Below are 18,759 nucleotides of genomic sequence, written 5' to 3' on the forward strand. Positions count from 1 at the left end.
AAGAAGACATACCGAAAACCACCTTTTGAACACACAACAACCACTATGAATTTTTGCTTTCTTCAAAAGAAGGTGGAATATCTTGGGCATATCATATCAGAGAAAGGTGTGGCAGAAGACCCCTTCAAAATTGAAGCAATACAAAACTGGCCTACCCCGAGAAACGTAAAATTGCTACATGGCTTTTTGGGTTTAATAGGCTACTACTGCAAGTTCGTGAAAAACTATGGCAACATTAGTGCACCACTTACTTCCTTACTGAAAAAAGATGTCTTCCAATGGTCGGATAGAGCCTCCATTGCCTTCGACAAACTTAAGGCAGCCATGACGACGACGCCGGTGCTAACACTACCAGATTTCAACCGACCCTTCATTATTGAGGCCGACACATCTGGAGTCAGAATTGGAGTCTTTCTCATGCAAGATGGTCGACCACTCGCATACACTAGCAAGGCATTATCTCCCTCCCATCAAAATAAGTCAACATATGATAAGGAGATGCTCGCCATTGTGCGTGCAGCAACGAGGTGGAGACCCTACTTGATTGGTCGACGATTTCAAAATAAAACCGACCATAAAAGCCTCTAAGTACTTTTTGGAGCGAAAGATACCATCCCTTGAGCAACAAAAATGGGTAACAAAACTTCTTGGATTTGATTTTGAAATAACTTACAAAAAAGGGAAAGAGAATGTTCTTGCAGATGCGCTTGTGCTTATGATAAATTCTACTTGCATCTTCACGAGTAGATTTTGGACCAAGTTATTCTATATGCAAGGTACTAAATTGAAAAAGAGTATGGCATATCACCCACAAATCGACGGTGAGACAGTTGTAAATAGGTGCTTGGAGATAGCCCAAGGCCACCGACCAAATATGACTACCCAAAGAGAACTCCAAACCCAGCGAAGTGCCATTATTGATCGACGGATCGTGACTCGATGACAACGACCCACTAATGAAGTTCTAATACAATGGGCGAACCTACCAATAGAAGATGCCACTTGGGAGAACTATGACGACTTGAAGATCAAATTCCCAGAATTCATGAATCATCAGCCTCGAGGACAAGGCTGATTTGAAGAGGGCGGGTCTGTTAGGACTCTAGCTTGGAGAGTCCTAATTGAGAGGGACATTCATGTAAAACTGTAAGGACTCTAGCTAGGAGAGTCCTAATTGAGAGGGACATTCTGTTAGGACTATAGCTAGGAGAGTCCTAATTGAGAGGGGCATTCATGTAGGAGGTGTTTTCTTAGAGAAGAATTAGGAGTTGTAAGGGAATATGAGTCTTGACTAGGAGTCATATTAGGAGTTGGTTAGAAGTAAGAGTCTTAAGTAGGAGTCCTATTAGGAGTTAGGGTTTAGAAGCCCTATAAATAGCCATGTATTCCTTCTCTTTTGATAAGCAATAGATGAATCTTTTCTGCAGCCTTTGAGCAGCAACTTGGAGGGAGGAACCCCTATAGAGTTCCAAGGAGGCTGATCCCCTAAAGAGATCAACCCCAAGTTTAGAATCTGCAAGGGTTCTAACAGCATCCTATATCTTAGGGATTCAGATCTATAGAGATAGATATAAGAGGATGCTTGGCTTGTCCCAGTCTAGGTACATAGACTCCATTGTCAAAATGTTTGACATGAAAATTTCTAAGAGATGTCTCATACCGATAAGACATGGGATATCGCTTTCTAGGAGTATGTCCCTAAAGACTCCTGAAGAAAGGGCAAACAGGGATAGGATACCCAATGGCTTAGTGATAGGGTCTATTATGTATGTTATGCTATATACCAAGCCTGATATAGCACATTCTCCGAGTGTCATGAGCAAGTATCATGGCTTGAAGCACATTCTCCGAGGGTCTATTATGGCTTGAAGCACTGGAAAGCAATAAAGTGTATCCTTAAGTACTTGAGGACTAAGGATCTTTTACTAGTATATGGAGGTAGTAGCCTCAGGGTTGAAGGCTACACCCTGAATGGAGGAGTAGTGTGCTGGAAGAGTTCTATACAAGATAGTACTACTGACTCGACCGTAGAGGCGGAGTGCATTGCTACAGTAGAGGTAGCAAAGGAGAGAGTTTGGATGAAAAAGTTCATCACAGATCTGGGAGTTGTGCCAAGTAGCAAGGAGCTGATTCCCTTACGTTACAACAACAACAAGGAAATTGCTTAAGCGAAGGAACCCAGGTCTCATCAGAAGTGTTCCAAGAAGGTTCCACTTGATTAGAGAGATCGTGACCCGAGGAGATGTAGGAGTGAAAAGAGTTCCGTTTGAAGATAACATTGCATATCCACTAACAAAGTCATTATCTCATATTGTCTTTGAGCGTCCTAGGGGTCTAATGGGGGATCAAATACATAGGTGATTAGTTTTAGGTCAAGTAGGAGATTGTTAGTCATAGGTGTCCTGCAAGCTAATCACGTGAGTGATGACACATGTGACTTGATACACAGTATTTTTGCTTATTATTATTATCTAACATTTTATCACTTTATATTGCCTATTGCTTGAATATATTGTGATGTCCATGAATCTGCACAACGGGAATTAGATCGTGATGAGATTACAATAATGAGACCAATTCACCTTTTAAACATAGACCCTAAATAATCTTGGTCATAGGTTACTCGAGAGGGACATCGAGATGATCGGACAGACTTGTGTACTATATATCCATCCATATGATGGATATAGCTAGTCTCATAGCTGCTCATGTGGGAATGCTAGGGATACAGTACAAGTGCTCATTGGAGAATGTGTTCATCGATTGTTCGCTTATAGAATGTTGGATGGTTGATGATGCCTTATTATCAGACAACGATTTCGTAGTCATAATATGTATCTGGTCCTTAGACTTGAGATACTAGGGATGCCTTGTATAAGTACTCCACTTTTTGATATCGGACTTATAAGTCTGGAGGGTCCAGATCTAGTATAACCGATCATCGGGAATGGTAGCCAACCTTATGAGGACTATTGAGTGTCGATAGAGGATCATCCACTTTCGATATCATAAAAGGAATATCCCATATATCCTTGCTCAAACAAATCTTTGGTCAGGGTCATTCGGATTGAGAAAGAGTTCTTTGGGATAATCCGATTAAAGCGAGACTCGATTAGAAACCATATGGATCTGACAGCACCATGCCCAATATACGATCTTTAGGATATTAGATGGATGAGAAACTATAGGTACATGGTAACTAAGGATAGACATGTCAAATGGATTGGATTCCCCTATGTCATTTGGGGACTATAGCACAGTGGCCTAATAAGTCCGTAGTCGATGAGTCGAGTGAATTATTATAGAGATAATAAATCACTAAGTTAGGAGTTCTAACATGTATGACTTACGACCAGCTCGATATTAGGCCTAGTGGGTCACATATATATAGTAGGCATTTCCATGAGTAGAGGTTCAGATATGAGATATCCACCGGAGCCCCTATCTTATTAGATATCTAATAAGCCCCTAAATTATTGGATCCTATGGATGAGATCAAATAAGAGCCAATGAAATATTATTAGATAGAGATCCACTAATCTAAGAGGCTTGGGTTATTGGATAGAGATCCAATACCCAATAGGGCAAGATCCATTAGGGTTAAGTTGATAGGGGACCTCTATAAATAGGAGGGATTCAATAGTTCGTAGGCTAGAGCTTTTTTGGTTTGCCTCTCCTATTCTCCTCCCCTTCTCCTCCTCAAAGCAGGCCTGGAGATTTAAGGAGCATCCTCACAGCCCTATTGTGTGGATCACTACTAGAGAGGACACTTGGCCTCCTTCACCCTCTTCTAGAGATCTGTAGGGATTTAGAGATATACGATCTCCCTAGGTAACACAATCTATCTTATACGCAGTTTTAAGTTTCGTGAATTTTTGTGTACCAATCTTCGCACGATGATGAACATATATTTGAGAATTTAGGGATTTTGTTTTTCTATTCTTCCGCTACCCATGTGATGTTGCCCCCTAAGATTTCCCAACAGAGGCTATTACAAGTATAGACTTTGGGAAGTAACAAGAAGCCATAAATTCCAATATAGTTTCTATGTACTCCAATAATTATTGAAACCTAATTGATATACTTGAGGGTATTGTACCCATTGGTTACAAGTAGATTTTCAAGAAAATCAGAGTAAATGAAAAGGTAGAGATCTATAAAGCAAGGTTAGTATCTAAGGGGTATTATCAAAGGTAAGGTGTTGACTATGACGTAACCTTCTCACTTGTAGCTATGATAAAATCTATCTGAATTCTATTGGCTATTGTAGCACACTATGACTATGAGATCTAGCAAATAAATGTAAAAATCGTATTCCTTAATGGCAACCTCGAGGAGGAGGTGTATTTGATATGACCTATGAGATTTATGTCCAAGGAGAGTCCATATACGGTATGCAAATTACTTAGGTCTATCTATGGACTAAAGCAATCTTATCAAAGTTGGAACATAAGATTTGATGAGACGATAAGATCTTATGACTTCATTAAGAACAAAGATGAGCCTTATATGTACAAAAATGTAAGTGAGAGCGCAATCACCTTCTCGGTGTTATATGTGCATGACATCCTGATCATTGGGAATGATATAGGAATGCTCTCCATAGTAAAGGCTTGACTATCTAGATATTTCTCCATTAAGGACTTAGGGAAAGTATCCTATATCTTGGGGATTCAGATCTATAGAGATGATTCTAAAAGGATGCTTGGTTTATCCCAATCCAGGTACATAAATACCATTGTCAAAATATTTGGCATGAAAATTTTCAAGAGAGATCTCATACCGATGAGACATGGAATATCACTTTCTAGGAGTATGCCTCCAAATACTCTTGAAGAAAGAGTAGATATTGATAGGATACCCTATGCTTTAGTGATAGAATCAATCATATATGCTATACTATGTATCATACTTGATATAACACATGCTCTAAGTGTTACGAGTAGATATTAGACAGATTGAAGTTTGAAATACTGAAAGGCCACAATATATCCTTAAATATTAGAGAAGAACTAAGTATCTTTTAGGAGGAAGTAACATCAGGTTTAAGGGCTACATGAACAAAATTTTTTAGTCCGATGTTGTGTTAGGAAAAGAGTCAGTACTAAGAGGGGGGGGTGAATTAGTGTAGTGATAAAAATTACGTATGTTCAAAACTTCGTTGTGATTAAATCTGTTTCCGACGAAAAATCATTTCATAATAGTATTAACTTTGAAAGTATATGGAAGAGCGTAGTGGATGTAAAGCAAGTAAAGTGGTTTGCAGTAAAGTAAATTACATAAGAGAAATGCAAACCAGATTTTTATAGTGGTTTGGACATTGTGACCTATATCCACTTCGTCGATTCCTCTTCCGTCGAGGCCACCGGCATCCACTATCGGTCTTCTTTCAATGGATGAAGACCAACTACCCTTTTACACCCTCTTTTCCTTTTCATAGGTTTAGGAGATAACCTTTTACAACCCTCTTTTATAAGGTATCCCTCTTACACCTCCCTTAGAACTCTAAACTTTGGGAGGAGGGAACTAAGCTTTCTAAGGTTTAAAATTTTAGAATCATAGAGTTTTGCTCAAAATTTCTTACTTATCCATGTAGGAATAGCTAGGGTATTTATAGTCCCCAAATAGATTCAAATTTGGAGCCCAAAATTCAAACTCCCGAAATTTCAGGCTACGGGCGATACCACCACCTGCATTGGGCGGTACCACCACCTGTAGCCTGACACTGGGTGGTACCACCACCCAGACTAGTGGTATCACCACCTGACACAGTCTTGGAGATTGTGCCATGACGGTTTCACCTGTTTGGTCACTTTCTCTCGGCCCAACATAGCCTAAACTTGGCCCAACTATCCCCTAATTGGGTTGGCCTAATTCTAATCCATATTATGTGCTAATTATGGATTTTAAGACATTTACTAAGCTAAACAAAGTCCGTAAGTCTAGGTTTCCTCCGATAAGCTTCTGGTGATCTTCCGGCGAACTTCCAACAATCTCTCGGCAATGTTCCAGCGGACTCCCGGCAAGCTCCTAGACTTCATGATGATCTTCTTGGTGAGCTTCGATGAGCTTTTTTGGTAAGCTCTGGGACTTCTCGGTCAATTCCGACAGAACTTTCGACGAACGTTCGGACTTCCGATGAGCTCTCGAACTCTTAACGAAATCGCATTCTTGAATCTGGGACTTCTCGATCAATTTCGACAGAACTTCCGACGAATGTCCGGACTTCCAACGAGTTCTCGAACTCCCAATGAAATCACATTCTTGACTCCGGGAATTCAGTTTTCTTTGTGCCTTACTATCGTAGTTAATCCTACACATGTAAAAACACTCTTTATTCTAGATAATTATTACTAAGCATGAATCATGTTGTCCAACATGTTATTGGTCCATCGACGCTTCATCCGATTCTTTGACGCATCATCCTCTCTTGCGGCCTATTGCCCAATCGGTCAGTTGACCTCCGCAACTCCGATATCCTTGACACAATTTTCGGCTTTCTTAGCCCGATGCCCAAATCCATGGCCTGAACCCTTTTGTCAATACGTCATCCGATCCTCCAGCTAGACGTCTAATCTTCTAACATGTTCCACCGGTCCAACATGATTCTTCCTGCTTTAATTGTCTCATCCTAATCGAAGTATCCCGTGTCACTCAAAACGCAGATCAATTCATAAACACTTATCAATTGGTTTCATCATCAAAATTCGAGATTCAACAATCTCCTCCTTTTTGACGATGACAACCAATTGATGACGGAGTTTAAACAAACTCCCACTATCAATATGCCATATTAATAGAGACTCTTGGATTAAAAAATCTAAGCCATATGTTATCATAAACTTATACATAACATCATCATACTTCTCCTCCTTTGTCATCAACAAAAAGAAGAAGTGCTACTATCAAGTGTTTAAGATATTAGTTCAAATCATTGCATAATAAATATAATCTTTAGTTTTATGCAAGCTAGCAAAAATTTGGTAAATTCTACATCATATTATAACATGCAAGCTATTATGTTTTAGATATCCAAGGTAGTAAGATAGCAAGTTTACAACAAACAAGCTAGCAAAAATTTTGAAAGCAAATGCAAGATAGCTTTCTTGTTGAAGTGTATAAGCTAGCGGTTCTTGCTTTCTATTGAAATGTGCAAGTTGCAAGTTTTGCTTCTTGAGATAGCCAAGATAGTGATGTTCAATATAGCAAGCTCTTTCTTCTCTTTTGAGAAGTGTCATTTTTTGTTCCTTTGTAAAGTGCAAGCTAGCAAAATTTTACATTATTTTACAACATGCAAGCTAGCAATTTGACAAGTGTTACTTCTCTTTGAAGTATGAAAGCTAGCAAGTTTTTTGAAAAATAATGCAAGATAATAAGCTAGCAAGATACAATGTTTTACATAAAGTAAGCTAATAAGTTTTGCACTATGGAAGCTAGTGAGTATTTTGTAAACTTTTTATACCTTTTGATATATGCAAGATAGCGTATTTTTGCATCTACTTGACTTGTGCAAGCTAGCTATCTCCCCCTTTGTCATTATAAAAAAGAATGAAAGAATACAATATTATAATTTTTTTCCCTTTACATAAATTTTCAAATCATGACAATGTTGAAGTATCAATCCTTTTTCAATATGTTTGTTCATCATAATAGTTTCAAATTAAAACATGCATAATTTTAAAAATCTTACATTTCATCCTTACTTTATGCATGATACTAACAATATATCAATCATCATATCATATAAGATACTCAAGCATTCATAATATATCAATTTAGCAACAAATCATAGCATTTTAAATCATGATGGTATTTAAATATCAAATTACATTGCATCCTATCATGCATGATTATAATTTCTCATTTGTATTTTATGCAAATTTTTATCTCATCACAATCATTTCATCTCATCAAGAAAAATTAATTGGGTGATGAATACAAGAAATTATATAAAAATCATATCATGAAAGATAAGATCATGTGAATACCAAAAGACATGATTTGTTTTAAAAAACCTTCTCTTAAATAATCAAAAGAAAATCTTAAGAGATCAAATAATAAAAGATATTCAAAAAAAAATTTAAGTCATGAATTTCGAAAAAGATATTCTCTTTAGTAAATCGTAAAAGAAACTTAGGAGAAAAATATTTCAATTCATGCATATAAAATCTTGATTTAAGAATAAGAAATCTCAAGTTATAAATCTCGAAAAATCAAGATAAAACCCATTCATATTCAAATTGTCAAATCAAAAGCATTTTCAAGAGATTCAAAAAAAAAAAAAGATAGATTCATTAATCTCTCTTTTTAGATAAATGGTAAGAAGAAACATAGGAGTTCAAAATTAAGATGATGATTCAAAAAAAAAAATTACAAGTTATAATCAAGAGAAAAATCATCATTTATCTTCAAATCATTCAACTTGTTAAATCAACAAAGTTACTTTTAAGAGATTCATAAAAATGATAAAAATAGATTCATCAAAATCAATTTCATGGTTCACAAAATTCATAACATAAATTGATTCATTATTTTAATTCCAATGATAATATATTTTCCTTTTTATGTGTTTCATTTTAAGTGATTGATTTCATATTATCATGCCTTTTTCATTTATGTCAAATAAAAAACATGCATCATTTTTAAAATAAAAAAAGTTACTTTCATTATAGTAAAAATCGATAATCCATAAATCACCCAAAACTCATCATTACTTCAAATCATCATGCATAATTTTGAAAAATAAATTTATTAGGCATGATATCATTAAACATGATTTCATAAGGTATTTTTAATCAAAATCATTTTGTTTATCATAAACATGTAATTTTCATGATTATTTTTAAAATTACTAGAATGATAAGCATTATTCCTATTTTTTTATATTTTTATTATTAAACATGTAATTTAAAAAAAAATAATTAAAAATAAATCATGAAAAGTATTATATAATTTTAAAATAAATTAAGAGCATTTTGATTATCTCATCGTCGAAAGCTATTAAAGCGTAGTTTGCCACCTCGCCTTTGTTGATTTTCTCCTTGTCTTCGGAGGAGCTCGATTTGTCCCAAGTTGACTTCTTCTTCTTTTTAAGTTCATTTTAAATTTTTGTTTCTTGTTTTAAAAATTTCATGAGGAGTTCAAGTTTACCATCACTTGAGCTTATGCTCGAGTGGTCTTCAATTGTTCTAAGTCTGAAGTCCTTCCTATTCTTTGGAAAGTGGTTCTCAAGTTCTTTACGTGCATTGCACGTCATTTCATAGGTCATCAAGGACCCTATAAGTTCTTCAATTGGAAAATGATTCAAGTTCTTTGATTCTTGTATTACCATTATTTTCGAATCCCAATTTTTAGAAAGCAATCGTAAAATCTTGTTAACGAGTTCAAAATCTGAAAAACTTCTACCAAGTACTTTTAAACCATTGACGACATCCGTAAAACGGGTGTACATGTCTCTAATGGTTTCGTTTGGTTTCATATGAAATAGTTCAAAATCATGCATTAAAAGATTGAGTTTAGAATCTTATACTTTATTCGTGCCTTCATGTGTGATTTCGAGAGTGTGCCATATTTCAAAAGTTGTTTCGCAAGTAGAAACTCGATTAAACTTTGTTTTATCTAAAACGCAAAATAGAGCGTTCATAGCTCTAGCATTTAAGGAAAAAGTCTTCTTCTCCAAATCATTCCAATGGTTCATTGGAAGAGAAGACCTTCGAAAATTGCTTTCGACAATATTTCATAAATTCAAATCCAACAAAAGCAAGAAAACTCTCATTCAAGTTTTCCAATATGTATAGTCCGTCCCATTAAACAAGGGAGGACAAATGAGAGAGTGACTATCTTGAAAGCCGAAAAGAGTCATTTTTATTTGGGTGTTAAAAATATGAAAAATAAGGCTCTGATACCAATTATTAGGAAAAGAGTCAACACTAAGAGAGGGGGGTAAATTAGTGCAGCGGTAAAAATTACGCCGGTTCAAAACTTTGTTGCGATTAAATCTATTTCCAACAAAAAACCATTTCATAAAGGTATTAACTTTGAAATCATATGGAAGAGCGTAGTGGATGTAAAGCAAGTAAAGTGGTTGATAAGACCCTAAGGTCTTATCGTGGAAGAAATGGGAGAAATGAGGATGATAATGATCACTTTGAGGGGTTCGGCCTCCTTGATCGCTTCGAGGGGATCGGCCCTCCTTGATCACTTCGAGGGGATCGACCCTCCTTGATCGCTTCGAGGGGATCGACCTCCTAGGGTTTGTCAAAAGACATAATAGTATTTTTCATAGATTACTGAAAAGAAGCAGTTACATTCCTATTTATAGAGTTTCACCCAAAGTCTATCAGGACTTGAACTCTAATAATAAATAAATATTAAATAAACCTCTACTTGAATCTAACTGAACCAAACCGACTCAATAAACAATTGGACTAAACAGACTCAATAAACATTATTCAAAAGCTCAGAAAAAGGGTCATAACAGTTCCTCCCTCTTCAAATCAGCCTTGTCCTCAAGGCTGAGCAGCATCAATCTCAAGGAGCTTCTCTTTCAGCACTTTAGCCATAGACTATCTGCAACGCATCACAACCCATTGATCAAGTAAGTATGGTCTCCACTTTTTGATAATGTAAGCAACAGGTCGGTCTTTCAGTGTAGTAATCGTTGCATGAAACTTCTAGCCCTGTATAATCAATTTTATCTTTGAACCTTTGCTATCACAAGTGAAAATTCATCCATCAACGATCTTTACTTTGAATTTGTCATAGTCTTCAATATGGTGGGCCAATCAGTCAACAGTCTCACTGTTCATAAAATTGTTAGTACTACCGGTATCAATCAAAACTATAACAGGCTGATGTTCCAAAGTTTTGCCAACTTCCATAGTTTGCGGGTTAGAGTAGTCGGCTAATGCATGCATTGTATGCATGGTGGGTCCAACATCTTCATTAGAATTTATACCTTCATGATCGGAGTCCACATTCTTAGCTTTCGGTTCCTCTCTAATTGGTTCAATCATCAGAAGTTGCCCTTGTTTACATCGGTGCTTCATACTCCATTTTTCATCATAATACAAACCCCTTGCTGATCTTTCCTTGCTAATTTTTTTCTCATGTAGATTTACAAATGAGATCGCTGCTATCATAGTACGGGGTTGACGAGCCTTAACTTCACACCGGTTCTTTGGAAGAAGCCCTTCAATAAATGTATCCAGAAGTTGTCGGTCCGACCAATCTCTAGCTTGATTTGACAATCTTTCAAACCTACTCTGATATTCTAACACTGTAGAAGTTTGATGAATTTTGGCGAGCTGGCAATCAACATTCTCATATTCGGATAGGCCAAAGCGAACAAGAAGCCCTCTTTTAAACTACTCCCATGAAGGAACTCTATGGAAAGTTTCATACCAATCGTACCACTAGAGTGCATCTCTCTTGAGCTGGATTGAGGCCACTTCTACCTTGGATTCTTCAGGGGTTCTGTGAAAATGGAAAAAATTTCTGCCTTAGAGATCCAATTGGTCGGATCTCCATCTTTCTATCTCGGAAATTCCATCTTCATGTGTGAGTAATTTGTGTCACAATCTTGGAGCCTTTTTCCTGTATTTTCAGATCTATGCAACGTAGAACTTGAGCCCCCATTTTGTTGAAATTTGCTGAGGCTCTTTTTGAAATCATTAATTGTTTCTTGCAGTCGGTTCTCAATTCTGATTTCCAATGCTTCCATTTGTGCTTTCACCGAGTTATCAGTGGCCATTGCGTAAGATTGCAAATCTGTAATCTCAACTCCTGTTTTTGGTGTCGGTCAAGGACATCAACACTGTCGATGCGAAGTTGCCGAGGAGGTGGATGGCAAAGGCAATGCTATGGTCGCTGCGTTGGAGGAAGAGTAGCTGCCCTATTTCTATCGTTGCGTGGGGTGAGAGCACTGGGGTTGGAAGGCGACTACGTTGATGTGGCTGCAGTTGGGGGCAGCGTCGCCAAGAGCCTGTCGCTATGATGGTTGTGACGGTGCGGATTGGAAGGCAGCATTGCTCTGTCTCTACCGCACTATAGAAGGAGGCGTTGGTGACATCGAGGGATCACGTTCGATTGAAGACACAACGGTGCCGTTGAAGCGGCCGAGGTTGAGAAGAGGAGTCGGTGCGTGAGTTGTCGAGGTTGAAGCGGCCGCACAAGAGCTTGCTGCGTGTGCTGTTAGAGGGCGGCTGTGGTGGTGTTGCCGAGGTTGAGGCTGCAGTGGAAAATGGAATCGACGGTGGTAGGCTGGGCGGCGAGCGGCGTCGTCGCTTGTTGGGCAACAGCAGCGATGGTGGTGGCAACCGTTCGCAGCAACAAGAGGATTGCCCTGTTTCGATCACCAAGGGGGCAGAGCAAGGGGGAGTGGCAGCGGTCATTCTCGCCCGAGCCAGGGTGAGTGGCGGTTGGGAGGCGAGCAGCAAAGAAACTCATTCGTAAAAGCGTAGAAGACAGTTTGCAGTTATAAATAGAATCAAAACGTAAATGTAAACTGCAATGTAAAGATCGTACAAAAACACCGATTTACGTCTGAATGCAGATTCGGAAAGATCAGAACTTAGAAACTTGTTTGTAAAAGCGCAAAGAGCAGTAGCTATGTAGGAGGTTTGCAGTAATGATTGTTAGGATCGAGAGCACTAAGAGGGGGGGGGTGAATTAGTGCAGCGGAAATCTTATAATAATTTAAAAACCAAAAGCTGCGTTCGTTCAAAAACTATTATGATGCAAAAGCAAATTCTCAGTTTGTATCTAAGTGCAGTTTGCGTCTAAGCGCAGATTGCGTTTAAGCGCAGTTTTGCGTCTAAGCGCAGTTTTGCATCTAAGCGCAGTTTTGCGTCTAAACTCAGATTTACGTCTAAACGCAGATTTACGTCTAAACGCAGTTTTACGTCTAAACGCAGATTTACGTCTAAACGTAGTTTTACGTCTAAACGCAGATTTACGTCTAAACGCAGTTTTACGTCTAGACGCAGATTTACGTCTAAACTTTGAAACTCGTTTGTATACTCGCAGAAGGCAGTATGTAGTTGAAATCAAGACGTAAACGTGAACTGAAATCTGATGATTGAGCGAGGAAAGCCGATTTACGTCTGAATGCAGTTTTACGTCTAATTGTTGAAACTCGTTCGTAAAATCATAGAGGACAGATTGCAGTTATTAATAGGATTAAAATGTAAGCGTAAACTGCAAAGAAGCTCGTTCGTAAAAGCACGGAAAACAGTTCTGCAGAATCAAACGTAAACGTAAACTGTAATGTATGAAAATACGAATTTACGTCTGAATGCAGATTTGGAAGAACAGCACTTAGAACTTGTTCGTGAAAGCGCAGAGAGCAGTAGTGATGAGGGAGGTTTGCAGTAATGATAAAGTGCTCGAAAATAAACGCAAACCAGAGATTTAGAGTGGTTCGGTCAGCCTTGACCTACTCCACTTTTGGCTTCCTCCACCGATGAGGTTGCCGACGTCAACTAGGTGCCTTCCTTCAAATGGGCGAAGGCCAAACTTCCCTCTTACAATTTCTCTCCTTTTGACAGGCTTAGGAGACAACCTTTACAGACCTTTCTCTCCTCACTTTACAATTGAAAACTTGAAGAACAGAAGGAGGAGACTTAAAGGCTTTACAACACTTTTGAGCGCTTAGAATCACAGAAAAGATCAAGATTTCGGTATAGGTCTGTATCTTTTCAGTGCTGAATGGGTGGGGTATTTATAGGCCCCAACCCAATTCAAAATTCGAGCTCAAAACGATCAAATCGATCAAATCCCAGAATTCTGGGATCAGGCGGTTGCACCTCTTGACTGGAGAGGTGGCACCGCCTGGCAGAGCTCGAAGACTGAGCTCAGCCGATTGCTCTTCTCTGCCAGAGCTCGAAGACTGAGCTCGATGGTTGCATCACCTGGCAGAGCTCGAAGACTGAGCTTGGTGGTTGCATCACCTGGCAGAGCTCGAAATCTGAGCTCGGTGGTTGCATCACCTGGCAGAGCTCGAAACTGAGCTCAGGCTGATGCACCTCTCTGCCAGAGCTCGAAGACTGAGCTTGGTGAATGCATCACCTGGCAGAGCTCGAGACTTAGCTCAGGCTGATGCACCTCTCTGCCAGAGCTCGAAGACTGAGCTCGGTGGTTGCATCGCCTGGCAGAGCTCGGAACTTGAGCTCTGGCGGTGCAACCTCTTGGCTGGGGCGGTTGCACCTCCCAACCCCACAGCCCAGGCGGTTGCACCTCCTGACTGGGGCGGTTGCACCTCCCAACCCCACAGCCCAGGCGGTTGCACCTCCTGGCTGGGGCGGTTGCACCTCCTGGTGCAATCAGGGTCCGAATGGTTCACTCCATTCGGCCCACTTTGAATCTTTTCAGGGGCCCAATTGCCCCAAGATTAAGCTAATGGGGTCACCTCCCATTTTCATGCTTAATCATCATGCTAACTACGATTAACTCTAAGACAACTTCTGCAGCTTTGCTCCGATGCGTCAATCGCTTCTTCCGGCGAGTTTCCGGCCAACTTCCGTCGATCAACCGATAACCCTCGGTGATCCTTCTGCGGACATCCGGCATACTCCTGGACTTTGCGACGATCCACTTGGCGAGTTCCGACGAGCTTCGCTTGGCAAGCTTCTGGACTTCTCGGATCTGTTCTCGCTGAACCTCCGACGACCGTCCGAACTTCCGTCGAACTCTCGAACTCCCAACGTGATCATGATCTTGACTCCGGCGCAACACCTGCTGCTTGTCTTACTCTTATCGTAGTTAATCCTGCACACTTATCTCAACACATAGATTAGATAACAAATGACAATTGACTTCATCATCAAAATCCGAGATTCAACAATCTCCCCCTTTTTGATGATGACAATCAATTGATAAAGGAGTTATCCTTAACTCCCCCTATCTATATGCCATAGTTGAGATAAGTCAACCTTGAATTCAAGACCTAAGAATTCAAGTGACGTATTGATAAGTTAGATCAGTTAAACTTATCAATGCTCCCATCATGATGCCCATCATGATGTATCTCTTCAAGAATTATGTCAAGGCATGACATATATCATCAAGTTTGTATGATAGTGTTTGTAACCATTCATCATGTAATCATATAAAGCTACGAAGGACTTTTTACATGATGCTCACATTTGAGATTTTCTAGCAAGTTTGCATTTTCTATAGAATATCAAATCAAGATATGATGCAAACTATAGCACATGTTCACATATCTCTTGGTGATGCAAGGATGGCATAACATTGTTTATAGCATCACTCAAGTATTTGCAACTATGACATAGATATGATTATGGCAGTTCAGCTATGACATAGTGTTTATCAATTCATATGTTTATCAATTCATATGTTTCTCCCCCTTTGTCATCAACAAAAAGCATGATAGCATTATCAAGCATATAAAGGAAGTCATGACACATATATCTCTTTATTGTTTTTGCTTGACGAAGGAAAGTTATTTTACAAAGAGTTTTTTTTGTAAGAGTGTACAGGAACATCCCATTTTTAGCATACAAACCGAAAAATGAACTTCTTACATGCATTTGGTTAAAAATATTTGTCACATAATTTGCAACATGTTATTTGATCAAGCGTTTGTCAAGGCATGTAATAGTAATAACATCCGAAAGATAATTTTAACTAGTTTAAGTATTCGGACACATCAACATTCCTAATTCTCTTCTTATGTAATCAAATTGTTCTTCACATAGGGGTTTTGTGAAGATATCAGCCAGTTGATGTTTGGTATCAATAAACTCTATGGTTACGTCATGATTAGTGACATGATCACGTATAAAGTGATGTCTAATATCAATGTGTTTTGTTCTTGAGTGTTGTATAGGATTTTTAGTTAAGCATATTGCACTCGTGTTATCACATTTAATGGGAATATCGTTAAGATTCACTTTGTAATCTTCTAAAGTGTTTTTCATCCATACAACTTATGCACAGCATGCACTTGCTGCAATGTATTCAGCTTCGGTTGTTGATAGGGCAACCGAGTTTTGTTTCTTAGATGACCAGGATACAAGGGCATGTCCTAAAAATTGACATGATCCTGATGTGCTTTTTCTGTCTAGTTTACAGCCAGCGAAGTCCGCATCAGCATAAGCTGTTAATTCAAAATTTTCTGATTTTGGGTACCATAATCCTAGATTGGTAGTTCCATTAAGATATCTGAGTATTCTTTTGACTGCTTTGAGATGAGATATCTTAGGGTCTGATTGAAATCTAGCACAAAGTCCTACACTGAACATGATGTCTGGTCTGGTGGCAGTGAGGTAAAGTAAACTTCCTATCATACCCCTATAGGTTTTTTGATCGAAGCTTTCTCCATTCTCATCAATTTCTAACTTAGTGGAGGTGCTCATAGGAGTGTCAATGGCTTTTGAATTATTCATTTTGAACTTCTTTAGCAAACTCACAGCATATTTGGTTTGACTAATAAAGATGCCATTGCTTAGTTGTTTGATTTGTAGGCCTAAGAAGAATGTTAACTCTCCCATTAGACTCATTTCGAATTCATGACTCATAGTTTTCGAAAAGGATTCACAAAGAGATTCATTTGTAGAACCAAAGATAATATCATCAACATAAATCTGAACAATGAGAAAATCATTTTCAAAATTCTTGATAAATAATGTAGTATCAACCTTGCCTTTTATGAAATTATTTTCAATGAGAAAAGAGCTAAGTCTCTCATACCAAGCCCTTGGGGCTTGTTTTAAACCATAGAGAGCTTTAGTTAATCTAAACACATGATTAGGTTAGCCATTGTTTTCAAATCCAGGAGGTTGTTCAACATAAACTTCTTCGGAAATGAAACCATTTAGAAAAGCGCTTTTAACATCCATTTGAAATAACTTAAAATTATTGCAACTAGCGTAGGCAAGGAGCATCCTTATGGCTTCCAATCGAGCCACAGGTGCGAAGGTTTCTTCGTAATCGATACCTTCTTCTTGGTTGAAACCTTTGGCCACTAATCTAGCCTTGTTTCTAACCACGATACCATTTTCATCTTGCTTGTTTCTAAAGACCCATTTAGTACCAATTACTAAATGGTCATTTGGCCTAAGAACAAGCGTCCACACCTCATTTCTCTCAAATTGATTTAATTCATCTTGCATTGCGATAATCCATGAATCATCTTTCATGGCTTCATCAATACATTTGGGTTCAATTTGGGAGAGAAAAGCGGCGTTGGCACAAAAGTTTTTAAAAGAAGATCGTGTTTGAACCCCCTTTGATGTGTCTCCTAGGATTAGCTCCTTAGGATGAGCATCAATATACTTCCAATCCTTGGGTAAGGATGTTTTGGAAGTGGATGCAACCAAGTTGCTAGTTGGAGACGGGGTTTCGTTTAAATTCAAGGAATCAAAATTAACATCATCATCAAGATAATTTTTCTTAATTTCTGAAATCTCATTGAAAACAACATGGATGGATTCTTCAATAATTAAGGTTCTTTTATTGAAGATGCGAAAAGCTTTAGAAACCGAAAAATAACCAAGAAAGATTCCTTCATCAGATTTAGCATCGAATTTTCCTAAGTTATCCTTTTCATTCAAGATAAAACACTTACACCCAAAGACTTTAAAATATGAGACATTGGGTTTTTTGTTATTCCATAACTCATAGGGAGTTTTGGTGAGTAAGGGTCTTACTAGGACTCTATTTAAAATATAACATGCAGTGTTTACAGCTTCGGCCCAAAAATATTTGGGTAGGCTATGTTCATTCAACATGGTTCTTGCCATTTCTTGCAAATTTCGATTTTTTCTTTCTACTACCCCATTTTGTTGAGGATTTCTTGGAGTAGAGAAGTTATGGTTGTATCCGTTGAGTTCACAGAATTCTTGGAAGTCATGGTTTTGAAATTCTCCACCGTGATCACTTCTAATTGACGAAATCATAGATTCCTTGTCATTTTGAACAAGTTTACAAAACTTGGTAAAATATCTAAAGCATTCATTTTTTTGTTTTAAGAAGTAGGTCCATGTATATCTGCTGTAGTCATCAATAATGACAAAGGCGTATTTGCTACCTCCTAGACTCGATGTAGAGATTGGTCCGAACAAGTCCATATGGATCAATTGTAAGGGTCTAGAGGTGCTTATTTGATTCTTAGCTTTGAAGCTACCCTTAATTTGCTTACCTAATTGGCAAGCATCACATACATTATCTTTGATGAACTTGATATGAGGAATTCCTCTTACAAGTTCTTTAGATGATACTTGATTGATTAGTTTCATGCTAGCATGACCTAATCTTCTATGCCATGGCCAAGCATCCTCATTCATAACGGCAAAGCACATTTCATCACATAAGTCATTGATGTCAATAGTGTATACGTTGTTTTGTTTTAATGCAATCATAGATATATTTTTGTGTGGTTTTTCAATGATGCAGGCATTAGATTCAAATCTTATAATATATCCTTTATCACATAATTGACTAATGCTCAAGAGGTTATGTTTTAGACCATCAACTAGTAAAACATCTTCAATAGAGAGGTTGGATTTGTTACCTATGGTTCCTTTGCCAATGATTTTACCCTTGTTGTTGTCTCCGAAGGTGACATATCCTTCGTCTATGCTAGAGAGCTTAGAGAATTGAGATGGATCTCCGGTCATATGCCTTGAGCATCCACTATCAAGGTACCATTTCTTGCTCCTAGCTTGCGATTGTTTAGTTTTCTACAAGAAAGAATGATGTTTAGGTACCCATTTGCTTTTGGGTGCCTCATAAATA

The sequence above is a fragment of the Musa acuminata genome, chromosome BXJ3-4 (genome assembly GCF_036884655.1).
Source record: "Musa acuminata AAA Group cultivar baxijiao chromosome BXJ3-4, Cavendish_Baxijiao_AAA, whole genome shotgun sequence".
Lineage (NCBI taxonomy): Eukaryota > Viridiplantae > Streptophyta > Magnoliopsida > Zingiberales > Musaceae > Musa > Musa acuminata.